This window comes from Scyliorhinus torazame, chromosome 15 (genome assembly GCF_047496885.1).
Source record: "Scyliorhinus torazame isolate Kashiwa2021f chromosome 15, sScyTor2.1, whole genome shotgun sequence".
Taxonomy (NCBI): domain Eukaryota; kingdom Metazoa; phylum Chordata; class Chondrichthyes; order Carcharhiniformes; family Scyliorhinidae; genus Scyliorhinus; species Scyliorhinus torazame.
In genome coordinates, this window is record NC_092721.1 from 129,942,619 (window position 1) to 129,965,082 (window position 22,464).

General features: G+C 50.5%; 1 long non-coding RNA gene across 1 annotated transcript in view; it reads left to right on the plus strand.

The window, feature by feature from the left end:
* The window catches only part of LOC140391435 (uncharacterized), a 101,470-nt gene extending 79,248 nt beyond the window's left edge, over positions 1-22,222 (plus strand). The window contains exon 3 of the long non-coding RNA XR_011935067.1: positions 20,666-22,222. This is a non-coding gene — a long non-coding RNA (uncharacterized lncRNA). The remainder of the gene's footprint in view (positions 1-20,665) is intronic.
* The last annotated feature ends 242 nt before the right edge of the window (positions 22,223-22,464 follow it).

The window sequence follows — 22,464 nt, forward strand, 5'->3', positions numbered from 1 at the left end:
CAGAAATCTCCCAGTTTCCCATTGGCAGGAAGTCCTCCCGGATGCCCTCCACTCCATCCGGTCGCTGCTGTGTACCACCACTAATCAAACGCCTCACGAGTGCCTCCTTGTCTTCCCTAGGAAGTCCTCCTCCGGAACGGCGCTGCCGACCTGGCTGGCGGCCCCAGGACCCATCTTGCTCCGAAAGCATGTGCGGGCGCACAAATCAGACCCGTCGGTCGAGAGGGTTCACCTTCTCCACGCAAACCCTCAGTACGCCTACGTGACGTACCCCGACGGCCGACAGGACTGCGGGACCTGGCGCCCGCCAGAACCACCCCCCCCCCAACACCAATCACCCCCTCTCTCCCACCGGCGCACCCCACGGCCGCTCCCTTCCCGGGTGGATCAGTCCTCCTCCCGTGCCCGCCCAGGAGTAAGGAAACAGGGACAAACTGCGCAACGCTCCCAGAGACGACAGTGCCCGAGCCAGCACCTGCACCACCACCGGGGCTGAGACGATCGACGAGGATGACCAGGGCACCCGCTCGACCCATGGAATCCGTGTGACAAAACAAAAATCTGTAAATAATTCTGACAAAACCTGTAAATAGTTAACTGTTGACATCAATGCAAAGCCACTGTATGAAAATAATTCCAGGACCAGCTTTGTAAACCCCTGCCACCATGCGACCCACCACCCCGCCGGGTTCCTTTTTGACAAGGGGTGAATGTGGTGGTATGTATTAGGGGTAGTACGGTACCTGTGATGCCGAGAGGCTATTGGTAGACAGACACTGGGTCCTCGTTGGATCTGCCGCCTGCTTGCTCCACCCAGTAAGGCGGAGTATAAGAGCCCGGGTTCTCCCAGCAGCCGCATTCTGTAACTGAGCTGCTGGGGAACGAGTCTTGCTTAATAAAGCCTCGATTGACTTCATCACGTCTCGACTCGTGAGTAATTGATTGTGTCACTATCAGTCCCACCCTCCCTTCCACCACAGCACCTTACAGGAGGATTGGTCCTTCTGCCACCCCCGTCTAGGCCCCCCCACCCACCGACACCCCCCTGAGGCGCTCCCTTCTCAGGTCAGCCATTTTCCCCACCAGCGCCGTCTAGGGGTGACGAAGCTGCCATGGAGATCGAAGCCATGCTCCCGGAGTCACAGACGCCCGAGCCTCCACCGGAGTCGCCACCGTGGCTCCGACGATCACAGAGGATGACCAGGGTCCCCGATCGACTGATTGCTTCATTTTAACTGTAATCTGTAAATATAAACCATCAAATGTACATAGCTACCAGACTTGTAAATAGTTACTAAACACTGTACGGAGGTATTACAGTACCTCCATAACTAATTATAACATGTTGTTATGTTTTGTCGTTTCTGGCCACCACCCACGCCGGACTCTTTTTTTTTAAACAGGGGGTGAATGTGGTATTATAGGTATTACGGTACCTGATAGGCTAAAGCACCATTGGTGGAAACTGTACGCTTTCTATTGGCTAGAGTGTATAATAGCTCCGGCCTGATAGGCGGGGTATAAGAACCCGTGCCGCCCCAGCAGCCGTCATTCTGTACCTGAGCTGCTGGGGAAACATCCAGCTTATTAAAGCCTTCAGTTGGACTACAACCTCGCTTTAGTGATCATTGATCGTGCATCAGCGGGGGAGAGGGTACGCGTCGAGCTGCGTATACCTGTTGATGGTCTGACTGTAGTCCATGGCCATCCTATGTTTCTCCCCGGTCTTTACAACCACCACTTGAGCTCTCCAGGGGCTGTTGCTGGCCTCAATAATGCCTTCCTTTAGTAACCGTTGGACTTCCGACCTAATGAAGGTCCGGTCCTGGGCACTGTACCGTCTGCTCCTGGTGGCGACGGGTTTGCAATCGGGGGTAAGGTTTGCAAACAGGGAAGGCAGGTTGACCTTGAGGGTCGCGAGGCCGCAGACAGTGAGGGGGGGGGGGTATGGGGCCGCCGAATTTGAACGTTAAACTTTGCAGGTTACACTGGAAGTCCAGTCCCAGAAGTGTGGCAGCACAGAGGTGGGGGAGGACGTAGAGTCGGAAGTTATTGAACTCCATGCCCTAGACCGTGACGTTGGCTATGCAGTACCCCCGGATCTCCAGAGTGGGACCCAGAGGCCAGGGAGATCTTTTGTTTAATCGGGTGTACAGGAGGGAGCAGTGTTTTAGCATATTGGGATGGATGAAGCTCTCCGTGCTCCCAGAGTCGATCAAGCAGGATGTCTTGTGCCCGTTGATGAGTACCGACGCCGTAGCGGTTGAAAGCGTTCAGGGCCGAGACTGGTCCAGTGTCACTGAGGCAAGTTGTGGCAGAAGCTGAGAGATCTCATCAGTCGATACATGACTAGCCGAGTCGGGGTCCTGAGACGTCATCCAAGATGGCTTCCCCCATGAATCGTACATGGCCTGTGAGGAGAGGAATGGCAGCGGGCCCGGTTCGCCTGTGGAGACAGCGGCGGCCGACCGGGCCTGGCATACAGCCACGAGGTGCCCCTTCTTCCCGCAGCCCTTGCAGATTGCGGATCGGGCCGGGCAGCATTGCCGGGGGTGTTTGTTTTGCCCGCAAAAATAGCATCCCCCCCCCCGGGGTTTCCTGGCTGCCGCACTGCACAAGCTTGTGGGAAACTTAGGGGTGCTTTGGAATTGCTGATGAAAAATCTTGTATAAAAAAGGGCAGCACGGGAGCATGGTGGTTCGCACTGTTGCTTCGCAGCACCAGGGACTGGATTCGAATCCCGGCTTGGGTAACTGTCTCTGCGGAGTCTGCATATTCACCGCACGCTCTGGTTTCTTCCCATAAGTCCCCAAACACGTGCTTGTTAGGTGAATTGGACATTCTGAATTCACCCTCTATACCCGAACAGTCACCGGAATGTGGTGACTAGGGGATTTTCACAGTAACTTCATTGCAGTGTTAATGTAAGCCTACTTGTGGCACTCATAAAGATTATTATTATTAAGATTATTAGATAGTCACACAGAGGTGCTCATGCAGTGGTACAAAGTTGCCATTGCTTCAGCAAGGCAGCTTGAGTACTTCAGGAGTGAGTGTGCGGGCCATGAGGCCATTGGCCCTCTACTCTCCTGCCTGCTCTATTCCTTCAGACAGTGGCAACTCCAGTGATGGCTGCTTTTAAAATCACCCTCCATAACTCATCCCTGTTTTCTCCCTGTCCTGCCGCCACCCCAAATTGGGTGACCAATTTGACTCTGGGTCAATTGGTAGATTTCACTTCGAAAATGGTGTCACTGAAAATGTCCCGGCATTGGTTTTCCAACCTGGATTGAAAATCCAGCCTACAAGATCTAATGTGCCTCAGCAAACTTTCTTTTCTAGACAATTTAAAAGCAATGCTAAGCCTACTAATTCTATTTAAGATAAGCGGAAATGCTCAGACTTTCCTGTCTAAAAACACATCCAGGATGTGGTCATTCATTGGAATAGTTTCTTATGAATGCGTGGGAGGTTGAAGGAAGTAAATGAGACCTCTCTATTTATTTCTGGGACCATGTTGTGCCAGATGTTGAAGCAACAGGACACAAAAGCTTTAACATGCAATGGCTCCTAATGTTTTAAACCATTGTGGCCTTCATGGTGGAAAAGTACAGCTTCCGATAGAAATAAAATATATGTCACAATGATTATTGAATCACAGTTGAGTTATGAATCACTGTACTTTTGTACAAATTAATTCAGTCAACTATTCCATTTGTGTATTCTGTATCTTCCTCCAAACGAAGAGGGCTAGGACTTTTGTAATTTCTATCAATGTGCATATGTCTGATTACTTTTAAAATTATATAATAGTGTGGTGATTTGTGGTGACTGTCCCTTTAAGTGCAACACAGCAGAGTAAGGGTCACTTGGCTTGGGGGACCAATTGAGATTTCAAAGTGGGTAATCACCCCAGGGCGTGGAGTCCTCTCTTAGGCTGAAGAACTGTCCTGAACTAGGTGTGGTGGTATGTATTAGGAGTAGTACGGTACCTGTGATGCTGAGAGGCTATTGGTAGACAGACACTGGATCCTGATTGGATCTGCCGCCTGCTGGCTCCGCCCAGTAAGACGGAGTATAAGAGCCCGGGTTCTCCCAGCAGCCACATTCTGTAACTGAGTTGCTGGGGAACAAGTCTTGCTTAATAAAGCCTTCGATTGACTTTGTCACTTCTCGTCTCGTGAGTAATTGGTTGTGCCACACTAGGTAGAGCCAGGTGGCTGCTGTACTGCTACACAATTATTCATATTAATAAATCCTTTTGTGTTTCTAATGAAGTCTGTGAAAGTGCATCATTACAAATAGGATGGGATCAATGGTGGCTAGGCCAGCAATTATTGTTGATCCTGAACTGCCCCTCGAGAAGGTGGTTGTGAACTGCCTTCTTGAATCGTTGCAGTCCATCTGATGTAGGTACACCCATAGCGCTGTTAGGAAGGCAGTTCCAAGAAAACATAAAAAGTGTTGTTTGGTTAGAATCGTATTTAGTCCGAGGATTTGACCTTGACCCATTTTCCATGATGTAATAATACTGTAAATTGTCATTTTAGACTTCAGGATAATCTTCATTATGTCCAAAATCTTTAGTGAAGGAGATCTGCATTGATCATGGCTGCAAGTGAAGCCCATCGGTCATTACTTTCATTAATGATTTGGATGAGCTCATTAATAGGACCATGTACAAATTTGCAGATAACACAAAAATCTGTACAGGGAAAAATCTGTACAAGACATAGGGGGCGGGAATCTCCATTTCTGAGACTAAGGGCGGGATTCTGCACCTGCTGACACCGATTTTGGAATCGGCGATCGGACGGGAATCCCTTTTTATGACCAAATGGGAGGCGGTGCCTGTTTTTGGATGCTCCGCCCCCTCCAAAACAGTATCATCAGGGAGTACAGTGCACGCCGTTGGGAAGGCCTCAGAATATTACCTGAAGGCCCTCCCCCGATGCTCCCTCCCCGAAGGGCCAAGTTCCCGATGGCACGGGGCACATGTACTCTCAGTTTTCCAGAACCTGGCATGGCAGCTGCGGACTGTGTCCAGCGGCACTGCATTCGGGGGGAAGCCATGCCGCTGGCCTGAGGGGTTCAGCGAGGGCTGGGGGGACTGCTGGTGGGTGGCCCGGGGGTGGCGAGGGGGTGTCCAGGGGGGCACGATCTAGCAGGTCGGGTCCGCGTGCGGACGGCGCCATGTTGTAAGGCACGACCGCTGCAGGTCGTCGCCATGCGCATGCACGGCCTCGGACCCGACAATTCTCCGGCCGTTTATTTTGTGATGGCCGTATGTTTTACGTGGTGTGGCTGCTAGCCCTCACCGGTCGGAGGGTCGGTGCTGGGGCCTCGCCAATTTTTTCATCGTAGAACTAGACGCTTCCTCTGGACATAGCCTCAGAATCGGACAATCCAGCCTTAAGTGTTGACGCCAACGCAGAATCCGTGGACTTCCGCGACAGAAAAATCGGCGCCGCACCTGCCCCAATTAATGGGCGAGCACCGGCGCCGCGTGGAACACAATCCATTCTAATAAAAGACGGCGCGGGATTTGCTGGGGCCGTGATTGATACTCAGGAGGCTGACAAGCTGCAGCCGCACATACACATTACAATCCCCACATTACTCATCCCAGCCAAAAAGATGTCACTGGTTGTGTTGGACTGCGCCCAGCTGATGGATCATCTGGGGCCAAAGGGCACTCAAGGGGGTGCCCCGGTGGGACACCTACACGATCCATGGCACCAAGTTCAAAGTGGACTGTTAGTGGCGTGCGCAGCTGCATGGCTGCGTTGCCGGCTGCGGCAACAGTGTTCCCTACCTGTCCACCCCAACCCCACAACCCACCTCCTGGCCACCCCCCACTACTCCCCCCCCCCAGCCCTGGCAGAAGCCCCCCGGCCAGTTGCACAACTGTCAGCAAACTATGGCAATGTTGGACACTTTCCGCATCCCCTCTCTCTCCCTCAGCAGCTGCTACGACGGTTTCACGATCTTTAAAAGCACAGGTGAACCACGCCAACGGGAACTCGGCCCATCGGAGGCGGAGAATCATGGAGACCCCAGAGAATACCGGATCGGGCCCACTAATGATATGCAATCTGTGTCTATGACATTTTTGTCTACGATTTGGTGTCAAATCGGCACCTGCAGCGATTTTGGCGTCGGAAGCCATTCTCCGCCCAGTCGTGGTTCCCGATTTCGGCGTCGCTAACGGAAGATCCTGCCCAGGGGATTTAGAAATAGATTGCTGAATGATTTCAGTAAGTTAGGAGAATGTGCGAGTGCATGACAGATATCCTTCAATATGGATGAGCATAGTGTTATCTGCTTTGGGATCTGGGAAACTGCAAGCATGTACACATGATGTTGGACTATGTATTAAAGATTACAAAGCAAGAGGAAGATCTAGGCATTATAACTGATAAATTATTAAAATTTAGAACTGTGTAAATAGGCCATTGAGTTGCTTTGCTCTGACAATATTATATAAAGCCAAGAATACTGGTAAGCTACTAAACGTGACTGTAACAGACCTTACGGGCACGCTTTAACGGCCGTGCCGTGCTTGAGCAAGGGCGCAATGTGGCCGTTAGATCACGGAAGAGGCCAAAATTGAGATGCGCGCCGGGTGTCGATCGGTTTGCAATCTAACTGACCCATACAGATTGGCGGGAACTGAATCCTGGTGTGGCGTAGTGAGAAACCAATAGTCACCAATTAAAGCAACTCTCCATGAAATTATCGTGAACGACCCCCTATCTAATGGCTTCCGGTGATCTAACTGCTCCCCGGCAAACGGTTATCTGGGCGCCAATTAGTGAAAACGTGAAGCTGGTGGAATGGCTGCTGTGGGATCTGAAGAGGTGAGCAGCCATCTTCGATCCCGGGCAGTGAGCCCCGTGCATTGGGGTAGCTGCCCCAGTGCTCGGGGGACGTTGGGAGAGCCCCCGGGGTTCGGCCTCAGCCGAGGGAGCGGGGGTGGGCCGCCATCAGTGGGGGAGTGGTGGGGGTGTGTGAATCAGCCTTGGGATGTAGGGGTGGGTGACTCAGCACCTGCAGGTCCTCCATGTCACCCCTGGATCGTGTTCCCATAACGGGGGCAATTCCAGCTCCTGCCCGTCTGACCCACCGACCACCCACAACTCCCACTGACCGTGGTGGCCTCTGGCTGCGCGGCTAAAGGTATTGCTAATAGGGAATTGACAATCGTAGTAAAGTGAGCACTTCACACATCTCGGGCGAGGTTCTCCCCAACCCGATCCGCACCTTTAGGGGCCAAGCCCTCACCTTTAGGGGCTAAGCCCGCGTCGGAGTTGTTGCCATCCCGCGGGCTGGCGTGTAAAGCCTTTGGCGCCACGCCAGCCGGGGCCGAAGGGACTCCGCCGTCCGGCGGAAGTCCGGGCGTGTGCAGGAGCGTCACCCCCGCGCATGCGCAGGAGGGGGTCACCTCCGCGTCGGCCATCGCGGTGGCTATGGCCGACGCGGAGGGGAAAGAGTGCCCCCACGGCACGGGCCCGCCCGCGGATCAGTGGGCCCTGATCGCGAGCCAGGCCACCGTGGGGGCACCCCCTGGGGCCAGATCGGCCCGTGCCCCCCCAGGACCCCGGAGCCCGCTCGCGCCGCCTGGTCCCGCCGTTAAGGGAGGTGGTTTAATTCACGCCGGCGGGACCGGCATTACAGCAGCGGGACTTCGGTCCATCGCGGGCTGCAGAATATCCGGGGGGGGCCGCCGACCGGCGCGCCGCGATTCCCGCCCCCGCCGAATCTCCGGTGCCGGAGAATTCGGCGGCCGGCGGGGGCGGGATTCAAGCTGCTCCCCGGTGATTCTCCGACCCGGCGGGGGGTCGGAGAATCCCGCCCCTCAAGTGGATTCCTGTGGATAGTGTGTCAGTCACAGATGAGAGTTATTGCCTAGCATCCCTATCAGACTGCGAGGCCTGGAGACGTTGCCTGAACACTGGAGGCCTCAACACCACAGACTTAGAAGCCAACATCCAAACACCCAGAGACTGGGCCTTGCACTGGGGACATTCCCACAACCAGATGGTGGATGTGTGCACCAGTGAGGGAACCAGCGTCCAGTCCAGATAATGTTATCAGCAGGTGTCTGTGGTACAGGTGCTGGAATCCGTTCCCAGTGGCTTCCGTTGTGGCCGGTCATGCACGGTGGGTCACATGGCATCCATGAAGGATGGCATGGGATGTATAGGGGGGAGGTGGGGAAGACATGAAGCACTGGAGGGTCGCAGGGTGGAAGCCACCACTGGTTGTTTTTCTCTCACCCTCCCCAATTTCTTACAGATATTACACAAGGTGGAGGATAATTTGGACCCCGCGGAAGCTGCACCCGCAGTGCTGGTGGCAGGCCAGACGCCGGAGAAGACAACGGCAGCACCATTGACAGAGGCTTGAGGCGGCGGACTGAGTGCAGGGCCCCGCCTCACACCCTGAGGACCTGAATGCCCATCAGGCCAGGGAGGTTCCCAGAGGGGGAGACTGGCGACGGACCAAGGTGTCCAGGTGTCGCTGGTCTTTCAAACAGATGACGGTCAGCGTGTGCCACAGGTGGCTCCGACTCAACAAGGGGACCGTGCGGCCCCTGTGCCATGTCCTTGCAGGCTTGCCACCACATGGAGAAGGAGGCTCCCGGTGGCCATCAAAGATCACCGCAGCCCCAAATCTCTACACATCGGGTTATTTCCAGGGCTCGAGTAGGGACTTGTGCAGAATTTCACAAGCTACAGACCACAAATGCATCCGTGAAGTCATGGATGCCCTGTTTGCCTGGGCAGCTAACAATATAAACTTTGACCTGGACCAACCCAACAAGATGCCGGGGCAGCAGGATTTTCCACCATCACTGGAATGCCCCAAATCCATTGAGTAATTGATGGCATGCAGGTTGCCTTGTGTACACCGGGGCATCAGAGACTGCCCGACATTAACAGGACGGGATTCCACTCCGAGTGTTCAACTTATGTGTGACCACCACCTCTGGATCATGCACTCCGGTGCATGCTTCCCAGGGAATGTGCATGAAAGCTATCCTGGGGTAGTCAGATATCCTCTGCCTCTTCGAGGACAACCCCAGGGTGGCCGATGATACCCTCGTGCAAGCTGAGCTCTGGTGCATCTCAATCTATGCCATAGTCTGACTCCTGCCTGTCCGCTGAGTGCTCGCTCACACCCATCAACTGCATGTGGTATACCTTCAGTGAGGGGGAGGGGGGGGTGAAATCCAGGACCACCATGACCGGGGGCTGGGGTAGGGGCTTGAAGGTCACCCTGCATTGTGGAATAACGTGCCAGAGGTGTCACATTTCTCGGGTGCAATGCTTTATAATGCTGTGCAAGTGTGACGCCAACTGTCCCTAACCCCCGATGGTGCCCCCTTCCCCTCCTCCTCACCCCCCTCTTCCTCCTATTCCCACACCTCCAGCCCCCTCTTGACCCCCTCCTCCCAGGTGCCCTCTTAGTGCTCCTCGACTTGTTTAGCCTTCCATGCTCTGCTGCTACATCTCGATGTGTCCCCGGGATGCACATCGAAGGTGGAGGCAGCCTGTTGCTAACCACACTCTGTGGTCCCTGGTGGGTGTTCTCTGGGGTCCCAGGAGCTGGAGGGCCCCGGACCACTTGGCACATTCCTCACCGTGCAGACCCTGTTGCGCAGGCTGTTGTGGGCCAGCTTCTCCTGTGGGGACACAGAAAGGGCATTGTAAGCCACACACTTCGTGAATCGTGGGGTTGTGGGGGAGAGTGGATGGGGGGGTGTAGGCATGGGCACCACTGCTGGACATGGGTGGGTGCTGGACAGGGGGTATACTGCTGGACAGGGGGTGGTGGGAGGAGGGGGTGGAAGGTGCATGTTCATCGGGGGTGGAGGGGTGAAGGGGTGGCGGGCGAGACCGGTGCCAGGGGGCCGGTGCTAACAATGATTGTACTTGGGAGCTCTATGGTCAGGTTTGATCTCCACACATGACAGAGGAAGGTAACTAAAAGTATTATGGCTTGGTGTCAAGATAGGTTAATTTTCAGTTTTGGTGGCAACAGAGGACTGGCATTAATGAATCGTGCACCCTTATACATCGCAATTGATTTTTGTATCACTGGAAAGTCTAAATTATCCTGAAGGAGTTGGAACTATTTTCATCAGAGAAGTCAAAGGTTAGGGTTGATATAATTGAGGAGAGCATCATTTGAAAACTATGTTTGATTGTTCATGAAATGCATGTGTAGCAATGTGTTGTCACATGTGGTTACTGTGCCATTTATTTCAATTTAAAAAATCACATCATTTACACTGTTGTAATTAACTGTTGACTGGGGTGAGAATGTTTGTAAATGCTCTTGGGCGTGATTCAGTGACCCTGTTGCGCCAGGCACCAAGCCCCAAATTGGACTCTGCGTCGGGCCGATGGCGAGTCACACGACTCACTCTGCCTGACAAGATCTGGGTTTCGCCCTCGTTGGGGCTCATTTAAATACCCAGACGCCGGATTCACCTGGCACCCGTGACTCACCTACCGCACCTGGGAGGCTTTGCCAGGGGACCATTTATTGGTCCATACAAATGTGGACCAGTTGTAATGGCATCTGGGGATCATCCAGGCCATTGGAGACCCCATGTGGTCAGGAACAGGGCAGGGGTGGCATCCTGGCAGTCCCCTGGCACCTGGGCACCTTTGTACTGCCAGTCTGACACCTTGGCAGCGCCATATTGGCACTGCCAAGGTACCAGGTGGTGCTTCCGGGGCGCCAGGGGAATGGTCAAGTTGCCAGGCTGGCAGCATCAGGGTGCCCAGGTGCCACATTGGCACTGGCAGAGGTCAGGTCCGGGGAGTGGTGGGAAGGGGGGGGGGTATTTCCCAGGGTTGGGGGGTGAGAGGGTGTGTCAAAAATGCAGGGGTGGCTTGAAAGGGGGGGAGGGGGTGGGGTGGAAGAGATCGGTGCTGCTGGACAAAATGATGCCCCGACCTGCGAGGAACCTTTCCTCGGCAGCAGGAAACCCCTCGAAGTGTGGGCTTAGTGGGGAGAAACTCCCCGAGGCAAAAAAAAGGCAAAGTGCCATTGGATAGCGAGGTGTTTCTCAGCACTGCAGCCACCAAGAAACACCCTGCTAAACGCGCCATTGAAGTCCCTCGGCTTTTAGTTAATTTTTTAAAAAATTAATGGAACCTGGGTGCCACAAGCTGTGCCAGCATTTATTGTCTGTCCCTAATTGCCCTTGAGGGGACAGTTGAGAGTCAACCACATTGCTGTGGGTCTGGCATCACATGTAGGCCAGGTGGTAAGGACGACAGATTTCCTTCCCTAAAGGACATTAATAATAATCTTTATTAGTGTCACAAGTAGGCTTACATTAACACTGCAATGACATTTCTGTGAGGGTACACGGAGGGAGAATTCAGATTATCCAATTCACCTAACAAGGACATCTTTTGGGACTTGTGGGAGGTAATCGGAGCTCCCGGGAATCGAACCTGGGTCCCTGGCGCTCTGACGCAACAGTGCTAACCACTGTGCTACCGTGCATTAGTGAACCAGGTGGGTTTTTACAACAATCAACAATGGTTTCATTGTCATCATTAGAATTCCAGATTTTTATTGAATTCAAATTCCACCATCTGCCATGGCGGGATTTGCACTTGGGTCCCCAGAGCATTACTCTGGTTTACTCGTCCAGTGACAATACTACTATGCCATTGCCTCCCCTAACACCTTTGTCATCTCTAAAGCATCACATTTGATGCATTTTATAAGTCTTTAGAAAGTCTTGATTTGAGAACACTTGTGTAGCTCAAAGATTCTTTAAGCAAGCCAGAAATGGAGAACAAATGGCTGTTGTGATCAAGCTACATGACAAGATCAGACAGGAATTGATGTGTCTGTACCGTGGAGGACAGCCTAGGTTACTGGAGGCAAGGAGGAATCGTCAAGCTGCCAAAGAGGGGGCACCTCAGTGACTCAACAGCTGGAGGAGCATAACATTGCACTCAGTACCTGGCATGGACTTTAGTACTGTGCGCCTCCTGAAGGCAGTAGCACAGGTAGATAGGTGGTTGAGAAGGCAAATGAGATAGTTGCCTTTATTAGCTGAGCATAGAATATAAGAGCAGGGAAGTTATGATGGAACTGTATGAAACGCTTGTTATACCACAGCTAGAGTACTGTGTGCAGTTATGGTCACCACACAATAGGAAGTGATTGGACTAGAAAAGGTGCATAGGAGATTCAACAGGATGTTGCCTGAGCTGGAGCATGTCAGCCATGAAGGAGTTGTTTTCCTTAGAGCAGTGAAGGCTGAGGGGGGACCTCATCAAGGTGTACAAAATTATGAGGGATATGGATGGAGAACATAGGAAGAAACTTTTCCCCTTATTAGAGGGGTCAATAACCAGGGGGCATAGATTTAAGGTAAGGTTTAGAGGGGACTTGAGAGAAAACATTTTCTCCCAGAGGGTGGTGTGAATCTGGTACTCACTGCCTGAAAGGGTGGTTGAGGCGGGAACCCTCACAACATTTAAGTTCAAAGATCCGACCAAAGAACACACCCGCCAGCTCAACGGACTGGTCAAGACCTTTGATCCAGACCTTCAGAGCACCCTACATGCTCTCATTCCACATACTCCCCGCGTTGGAGATCTCTACTGTCTCCCGAAAATACACAAGGCCAACACACCAGGCCATCCTATCGTTTCAGGCAATGGGACCCCATGTGAGAACCTCTCTGGCCAGATCGAGGGCATCTTGAAACCCATCGTACAAGGTACGCCCAGCTTCTGTCATGACACTACGGACTTCTTACAGAAACTCAGCATCAATGGACCAGTTGAACCAGGAACATTCCTCGTCACAATGAACGTCTCGGCACTCTACACCAGCATCCCCCATGACGATTACATTGCTGCAACAGCCTCAGTACTCGACACTGGCAACTGCCAATCTCCAGACACAATTCTACAACTCATCCGCTTCATATTCAATCACAACGTCTTCACTTTTGACAACAAGTTATTTTCCAGACACACAGAACAGCCATGGGGACCACATCCGCACCTCAATACACCAACATCTTCATGCAGAAGTTCGAACAAGACCTCTTCACCGCATAGGACCTTCAACCGATGCTATACACCAGATACATTGCTGACATTTTTTTCCTTTGGACCCACGGCAAAGAATCACTGAAGCGACTACACAATGACATCAATAAGTTCCATCCCACCATCAGACTCGCCATGGACTACTCTCCAGAATCGGTTGCATTCTTGGACACACGCATCTCCATCAAGCACTTTGGTTTACCATAAACCAATGGATAACTTCACGATGCTCCACTTCCCCAGCTTCCACCCTAAACACATTCAAGAAGCCATCCCCTATGAATAAGACCATGCTTATACACAGGAACTGCTCAGACGAGGAGGAACGTGACAGACATCTACAGACGCAGAAAGACACCCTCGTAAGAACGGGATATGGCACTCGACTCATCGATTGACAGTTCCAACGAGCCACAGCAAAAAACGCACCGACCTCCTCAGAAGACAATCACGGGACACAACCAACTGAGTACCCTTCGTCGTCCAGTACTTCCCCGGAGCGGTGCAACTACGACATCTTCTTTGGAGCCTTCAACACGTCATCGATGATTATGAACATCTTGCTAAGGCCATCCCCACACCCCCACTACTTGCCTTCAAACAAACCATTGTTTGCAGCAAACTACCCAGCCTTCAGGAGAACAGTGACCACAACACCACACAACCCTGTCATGGCAACCTCTACAAGACGTGCCAAATTATCAACATAGATACCACCATTACCCATGAGAACACCACCCACCAGGTACGCAGTACATACTCATGCGACGCGGCCAACTTTCTCTACCTCATACGCTGCAGGAAAGAGTGTCCCGAGGCGGGTACATTGGCGAGACCATGCAGACGCTGCGACAACGAATGAACGGACATTGCGCGACAATCACCAGGCAGGAATGTTCCCTTCCAGTCAGGGAACACTTCAGCAGTCAAGGGCATTCAGTATCTGATCTTTGGGTAAGCGTTCTCCAAGGCGGCCTCAGGACCCGCGACAACGCAGAATCGCCGAGCAGAAACTGAAAGACAAATTCCGCACGCATGAGTACGGCCTCAACCGGGACCTGGGATTCATGTCACATTACATTTAACCCCCCACCATCTGGCCATGGATTGCAAAATCCTACCAACTGTCCTGGCTTGAGACAATTCACACCTCTTTAACCTGGTTTATCCCTCTCTCCAGTCGCACTGTCTGGGCCTGTAAAGACTTAATTGCCTGCAAAGAGTCACATTAAAAGTATCATCTTGCATGATTGGCTTTGTCTATATATGCTTTGTTTGTGTAACCTATCTTTCCACTCACCTGATGAAGGAACTGTGCTCTGGAAGCTCGTGATTCCAAATAAACTTATTGGACTTACCCTGGTGTTGTAAGACTTTCCACCCCAGTCCAACACTGGCATCTCCACAACATTCAAGAAGCATTTAGATGAGCACTTGAAATGCCATAGCATACAAGGCTATGAAGCAAGTACTGGAAAATGGGATTAGACTAGTAAGAGCTTGATGGCCAGCACAGACACAATGGGCCGAACGGCCTCTTTCTGTACTGTAAAATTCTGAATCTATGACTCTATGACAATCTGAAAGCAGAAGTAGACAGTAACTTTGTGAATACCAGGGTTGGTAGATGATAACAATCTTTATGCTCAGGAACATTGTGGAGCAAAGCCTAGGGTATCAGAAGCCACATGTTATCAACTTCATCGATTTCAAGGAGGCTTTCAATAGCATCCACCTGCAGTTACTTTGGAACATCACAAGACAATACAGCATGCTGGAGTAGTATATTAACATCTTCAAAGCCTTTTATCATGACTGACACAACAAACAACATCACAAGGAACACATGAAAGATGTATTTACTCCCCATTCCTTTTCCTCTTGGTTATTGATGTCACCATGAGGAAGGTAATGGTGGATTTAAATTTTGGTATCCCATTACAACGCCACCAGTTGACGAATGTGAATTCACAGATGACATTGCCTCGGTGGCCAATGAATCACATACATTCTAAGACATGACCACCAATCTTGAGAGTAGTGGCACCAAGGTTGGTCTATGCATCATCTGTGAGGAGACCAAGTTACTGATGGCTGAACCGCAACAAGGCCCTCCTATCATCATCGCGCAACGGGAGATGAAACATTTCCCCTACCCAGGAAGCAACAGCTCCAGGGAGGGTGATGTAGAGATTACGTCTACACAAGAATCAGTCTTCCAGCGGTTCCACACAGTGTGGGCATCCAACACCATTAATACCGCCATGAAGCTGCAACTCCATGTTGTGGGACTTTCAGTGGCAGCTATGGTCTGATCGGTCGCACACAATGTGGATCCTGCTTGGAGGTGTTGGTTTTGAAACTTGCTGCCCAATTAATGTGTAACCTTTGTAGATAAAGTGTGAAGTGGGAGGAGGATGGTGGTGGAATGTCGGCAGGATACCAAACCAGGCAAATGTTGATGAGAGCCTTGGCTCATGAGTTGGAGGATGCTCGTGGTGCAGCACCTTTGGAAAAAATGGCAGAGGACGAAGGGTCATCGTGGTCTGCCAGGTTGCCTGTGGAGCAATTGATGGACTTTATTAAGGGGGAATTTCGTCAACAGCAAAAGGAGATGCAGGGTGACTGGTCTAGAATGATTGAAGGAGCAGAATCCCCTCTTTGCGGGACTTTGAATTGTGTGAAGAAGTGTTTGGAAGCACAAGGTGTGTCGATCCAAGATGTGGAAAAGGCGATGTTGGACCATCGTGAGTTTTGTTGGGGGCGGAGGTTGGCGGAGTCCTGCATGGTGCTGCGAGCGAGGGTGAACGGCCAGCGGAATCGGTCCAGGTGGCAGATCCTGCGAATCATGGATTTACCGGAGGGAGTGGAGGGAACCAGTGCCACGGGCTATGTCTCGAGGATGTTTGAGAAGTTGGTGAAGGAGAGGATCTCCGATAAGGCCCCAGAAGTGGATCATGCCCACCAATCGTTGAGACAGAGTCGAAGGTCTGGGGAGCTGCCTCAGGCGGTGATTATGTCTATGCACAAAGTCCAGGAGAAGGAACAGGTTCTGAGGTGGGACAGGGTGATGCCTGGGAAGGGAATCAGATCTGGATTTACCAAAACATTGGGGCAGACCTAGCCAAGCGATAGTGGGGTTTAACAAAGCCAAGACGGCGCTCTTTCGGAGCAAGATTCGGTATGGGGTGCTGTACCCAGCCAAACTGTGCGTGACTTTCCAGGACAGGTAACATTAGTTTTTGACCCTGGAGGAGGCTAACGATGTTGCCAAGGAGTATGGGGTAGGGGAGGGGTCATGTTGGAACTTTTGTATGGATTATGATTTATTATGTTCATGCCAACTTTTGTTTGCAATTGATATGTGGTGTTTTTTAGCACATGTGTGCTTTTTACTGTTGTTGTTTTATTATGAATGGAGCTTTTATAAGACATGTAATATTTGGTTTGCAGTCCATTTTTTGTTTTTGCACAGGGTGGCTGGTTATTGGGGTGGGTCGAAGAGGGGATGGTGTGGAGTAAACAGAGTGGGGGGATGAGCAGGTTGCGTGGTTTGGATGGGGTCCTTTGTTTGGACATCAAGGTTGGAATCGCCATGCTAGTAGGGTATGCTAGTGAACAGAAGCTGTGTGGGGTGGGAGCTGCATTGAGTAGCCCAAGCGGTACGAGGGGAGAGGTGTGCGGGGAAGGGTGGGGTGGGGCTTGCATGGAGGGATGGGTGGGGGAGGGATGGGGGAGGGGAGTGGACTTGGCGATGCAGTCGATTTTTTGGGCTGGGATTAGATGAGTATGGAGGGTGCGGCCATTTTGGATGGGCCCAGGTTAGCAAGGGGACAGATGGTTGTGTGGGGTTTGGGTTAGGTGGCAATGGCAGACCTTAGCAAAGGGGAAGGTCAGAAATCCCCGGTGTGGATTTTAACATGGAATGTGCGTGGGTTAAGTGGTCCAATTAACTGGTCTCAGGTATTTGCACACCCTAAAGAGTTTGAGGGAGAATATGGTTTTCCTGCAAGAGACACACCTACGGGTGAAGGATAAGATGCAGCTAAGGGAGGGATGGTGGGCCAAACATTCCACTCGGGGTTTGATTCTAAGTCGAGGGGGATTGCGATACTGTTCAATAAAAAGATGGTCTTTGTGGTGGCCAGAGAGGTGCGGGACCCAGTGCGTAGATTTGTGATGGTGTGTGGGGTGTTAGCAGTGTTAGTGTTACGAGTGAATATGTACGCGCCAACTGGGACTTTATTAAGAAGTGTCCATTTCAGACTTGGATTCCTATCAGTTGGTTCCTGGGGGTAATTTTAATTGTGTATTGGACCCTAGGGTTGAGAGGGAGGAGAGACACAGGTTCTTGGAAGGTATTGTAGATGCGGATCGTAGATATTCGGTGGCCACGATTAGAGAGTTGAAAGGAAGAAATCGCAGGGGCAGTTTGATTAGTTGACAACGGGGAAGGCAGTGGGTCAGCTTCGCCGGTCAAGGAGGGTTCAGTTTGGGTATTGGGAAGAGGCTAGGCGCCCGCTAGCCTACCAGCTGAGGTGGCAGGCAGGGGCACAGGAGATTGGGCAGCTGAGTGTGGCGGCGGGGGGGGGGGGGGGGGGGGGGGGGGGGGGTTGTTGTCAGCACTGGAGAAAATCAATGAGGCAGTTGATGCCTTTTACCGGCGGTTATTCAGATCTGAACCTGGGGGGGAGGACGCGGATATTGGGCACTTTTTGGATAGTTTGGTGTTTCTGGAGGTGGAAGAGGAGAAACAACAGGCAGGGGAGGCGCCATTAGAGCTGCAGGCGATAATTGAGTCTGTGGGTTGATGCAATCGGAGAAGGCAGCAGAGCCTGGTGGCTTTCCGGTTGAATTTTATAAGCGGTTTTCGGCAGGGTTGGCACCTCATTTTTGAGAAAATTTAATGAATCGTTGGCAAAGGGGATTGGCCAGCGATGCTGGCACAGTCTTCTATCTCTTTGATCCCCAAGAAGGATAAGAACCCGACGCGGTGTGGGTCCTACAAGCCCATCTCATTACTGAATATGGACGTGAAGGTATTGACCAAGCTCTGGGATAGGAGGTTGGAGGGGTAAGTGCCAGATGTGGTATCGGAGGATCAGACAGGGTTTGTTAAGGGACAACAAAGGTAATGAATTTTGGGTATTTTAGGTTGCATAGGGGGACAAGACAGCGATGCCCGTTGTCTCTGTTGTTCGCATTGGCTATGAGCCTTTAGCGATTACACTCTGAGCTTCGAATGAATGGCAGGGGATTGTGAGGGGGTGTACACCGATGATTTATTGTTGTTTGTTGCAAATCCACTGGCGAGTATGAGCAGAATTATGGACTTGTTGGGGAAATTTGGGGCATTTTCTGGGTATAAATTGAATGAGGGAAAAAGCGAGGTTTTTCTGGTGAATGCCCAGGGGCGAAGTGTGAATCTTGGTGTCTTGTCATTTTGATACTTGGGGATTCAGGTGGCTCATAACTGGGCAACTGTACACTACTGGAATCTGATTGTTCTGGTAGAAGGGGTCAAAGGGGATTTGAAGACGTGGGATGCCCTGTTGTTATTGTTGGCAGTGTGGGTACAGACCATGAAAATGAACCTGCTGCCAAGAATTTTATTTATCATTCAACCTCTTCCAATTTTCCTTCACAAGACCTTTTTCCTGAGAGTGGATAAATTGATTTCTGAATTTGTTTTGGCAGACAAGATGCCAAGGATAATAGGGCTTTTATGCCAGAGGGATAGGCAGCTTTGGTGGTGGGGGGGGGGGGGGGGGGGGGACTACCTCTCCCAAACCTGTTGCATTATTATTGGGTGGCGAGTGCTGAGAAGGTGAGACCGATGGTGGGGGGGGACGGGGGTCTGAATGGGTGCAGGTGGAGGAGGCCTCTTGCAGGGGGATGCATTTGAGGGCCCTGGTGACAACTCCGCTCCCGTTTTCTCGTGGGAGGTATACTAGCAGTCCAGTAGCGGTGTCATCGATCAAAGTTGGAACTAGTTGAGGAGGCATTTTAAGCTAGGACATATGTCAATATAGGCCCCAATACGTTTAAACCTGGAAGGATGGATGGGATGTATGGGAGGTGCCGTGGTGAAGATATAGAGCGGGTAAGGGACCTGTTTGTAGATGATAAGTTTGCAAGGTTGGAGGCACTGTGGGAGAGGTTTGAGTTGCCGAGGAGGAGTGAGTTTAGATATTTACAGGTGTAGGACTTTGCACGGAAGCAGTTTCCCTCGTAGAGTATACGTTGTTGGAGAAGTTGTTGGTTCCGGATGAGTAGGGGGAAGGGAAGATCGGGATATCTGTGGGTGGTTGGGGGGGAAGGAGAAGGCACTAGTGGAAAGGATTAAGCGGAGGTGGGAGGAAGAGCTGGGCATTGAGATGGGATGGGGGGCTTGGAGCAAAATAATGCATCGAGTCAACTCGACCTCCTCTTTAGCGAGAATGAGCCTTATACAATTTACGGTGCTGCACAGGGTCGATATGAAATGGACCCGAATGAATGGGTTTTTCCCAGGCGTGGAAGATGTATGTGACAGGTGTGGGAGGGGGCCAGCGAACCATGCTCATATGTTCCGGGGGTGTGCAAAGCTGGAGAACTTCTGGGAGATGGTACTCAAGACTCTGTCGGGGAGTATGGGGGTTTGGATGGCGCTATGGCATTTGTTGGTGATTTTTGGTGTGTCGCTATTGCGGTGGCTGCTGGAGGGGAGGGGGGCCTAAATTGTAGCATTTGCCTCTCGGATTGCCCGGTAATGGATATTACTGAGTTGAAGGTCGGTGGTGCCATCGAAGGTCACGGCGTGGTTGGGGGATCTGGACGAATCTTTTTTTTTTAAATTTAGAGTACCCAATTATAATTTTTTTCCAATTAAGGGGCAATTGTAGCAAGGCCAATCCACCTAACCTGCACATCTTTGGGTTGTTGGGGTGAAACCCACGCAGACATGGGGAGAATGTGCAAACTCCACACGGACAGTGACCCAGGGCCGGGATTCGAACCCGGGTCCTCAGCGCCGCAGTCCCAGTGCTAACCACTGCGGCACATGTTGCCCCGATCTGTACGAATCTTGAGGTTGGAAAAGACAAGTTGGGGCGGCACGGTGGAGCAGTGGTTAGCACTGCTGCCTCACGGCACCGAGGATCCGGGTTTAATCCAGGCCCCTGGTCACTATCTGTGTAGAGTTTACACGTTCTCTCCGTGTCTGCGTGAGTCTCACCCCTACAACCCAAAGGTGTGCAGAGTAGGTGGATAGGCCGCGTTAAATTGACCCTTAATTGGAAAAAACATTTTAAAAAAGGAAAAGATTAAGTTCGTCCTTCGGGGGTTGCAAGTGGGACTTTATAGGTGGAGACCGTTTCGATCAGTGATTAAAGAGATCTCCATGGGGGTGGGGGGGGGGGGGGAAGGGGGGGCGAGATGGGGGGAATTGGAGTGAATAAGGGGGAAAATTGGACAAACTGTGTGTGATATATTTATTTTGAGGTGTTATTTGTTGTCTGTCTTTGACGGTGTTTGGAGTAAGATGTATTTCTTTAAAAACTCTATGTTGTGTGTTGTATTTGCAGGAAAAAAGAATGGAAATGCTGAAGCACGTGGATTGAACACCATAATTAACAGAGGTTTATTAGATGGTTGTGAACTATACACTTGATCTAGACTCAGAGAAACCCCGTGAAGTAGCCAATAAAGTCACAGGCTATCACGTGACTAAACTCATAAAATACCATGCACAATAACCCACATATATAACACTCTACATGTCCATAGAACTTCAATCTATGCCAGTTAGACATGGAAAAGAACAATAAAGGTGCTGCGTACGTTGGGTGACTTTCACCAGCGTTGTCTACTTATGATCCTGGGCATCACATGGAGAGACAGTATCACCAGTGAATGAGTGCTGCAGAGAACTGGCCAGAAGTGACTGCAAGACACCATGATGAAGAGACAACTGAGATTAGCAGTACATGTATTTCGCCTCCCAGATGTTCTCCCTGCCAGATTGATAGAAGAATGGAGACCAACAGATGGAAAAAGAAGATAGGGCGGCTGAAGAAGCCAAGGCCTTCAAAAGCAGACAACACCTAGGTTCAAACAAAAGAAATTCTGATGCACCTCAGATGTTGGCAGAGTCTTGCTGCCCATTGACATGCATGGTACCAGAGAGATTAATTCTAGATCTAAATTCCTAACGATTCTTCAGTTTAGGTTGTGCTTAGTAGGTTACTGTAGAGGATTGAGTTCACTGTGGTTAACTGATGTTATAATAATGATAGATCTGTGCCACAACCCAGGTTCTTGTCAGTGAAGGGCAGACAATGAATTTTAATATCAGCTTGACCATTTAGTTTACAATTCTAAGATGAACTATATGTCATATTTTAAAACACCTGGCATGGGTGAAGAAAAAATTAATCTTGTAAGTTTCCACGTGCATGCTTTTGACAATCAATTGATATTTCTTTCTTAATTCTCATGGACTTTGAAGAAAGTTCATGACAATCATAAAATTAACTTCACTTTCTGAGAAGCTTTCAGCTGGCATTTTAACAGGCACTATAAAGAGCTCGTGTTTAATGTATTACATTCACAATTAACCTCCTGCTGGTTGTCATTTCTCTTGTTCCTTTCTCCTGTCAGTTCTTTGAGCTAATGTTATCATTTCCCTGCACAGGGAGACCCATACGTCATCCCATTTTAATTGATAGTAACCTTCATTCTTCAGTGTTAAGATGTTTAATGATCATTTCCATGGTGAGACACCACCAACTGCTTAGCATAAACTAGATTCAACATTTCTGCTCCTTTGAAGCCATGGCACATATGAAAAAAGTGACAAAGCTATTTTCCTCGATTCTTGCTTCAAAGGCTGAGACATTGTTGTGGCTCTTCTTGCCCCCCCCCCGGTACATCAGCTCAGCATGATGTTGTCCAAGGTCACTGATTCAAACAATAAATTGTAGTTTACGTTTGTACCAGAAAAGAAACAATTTGGTAGATTCACACTTGCTGAAGCCAGGATTATGAAATACTACTAATAATAATAATCTGTTTAGTGTATAAATATGTTTCATATTTTAGTTGCGATGAAATATAATTTTCAAATTTTATCAATTGTTATGTCAGCCGTATCTGAAGAATTAACTGAAATTTAAATGAAGTATTAAATAAAGCAATCCTTAACCTCGGCAGAAAATACTACAGGGTTTATTTTATTTCCAACTGCCAAAAGCCCATAGCCCATGTAGCCCAGGCTGTTATGTGCATATGAAAGTGAAAAAAGAAAACATTACTTCCATGAAATCACAGCTATCCATTAGTTGGTGAAATCATGTGTGTCCCCTGAACTCAATTACTAGAACGC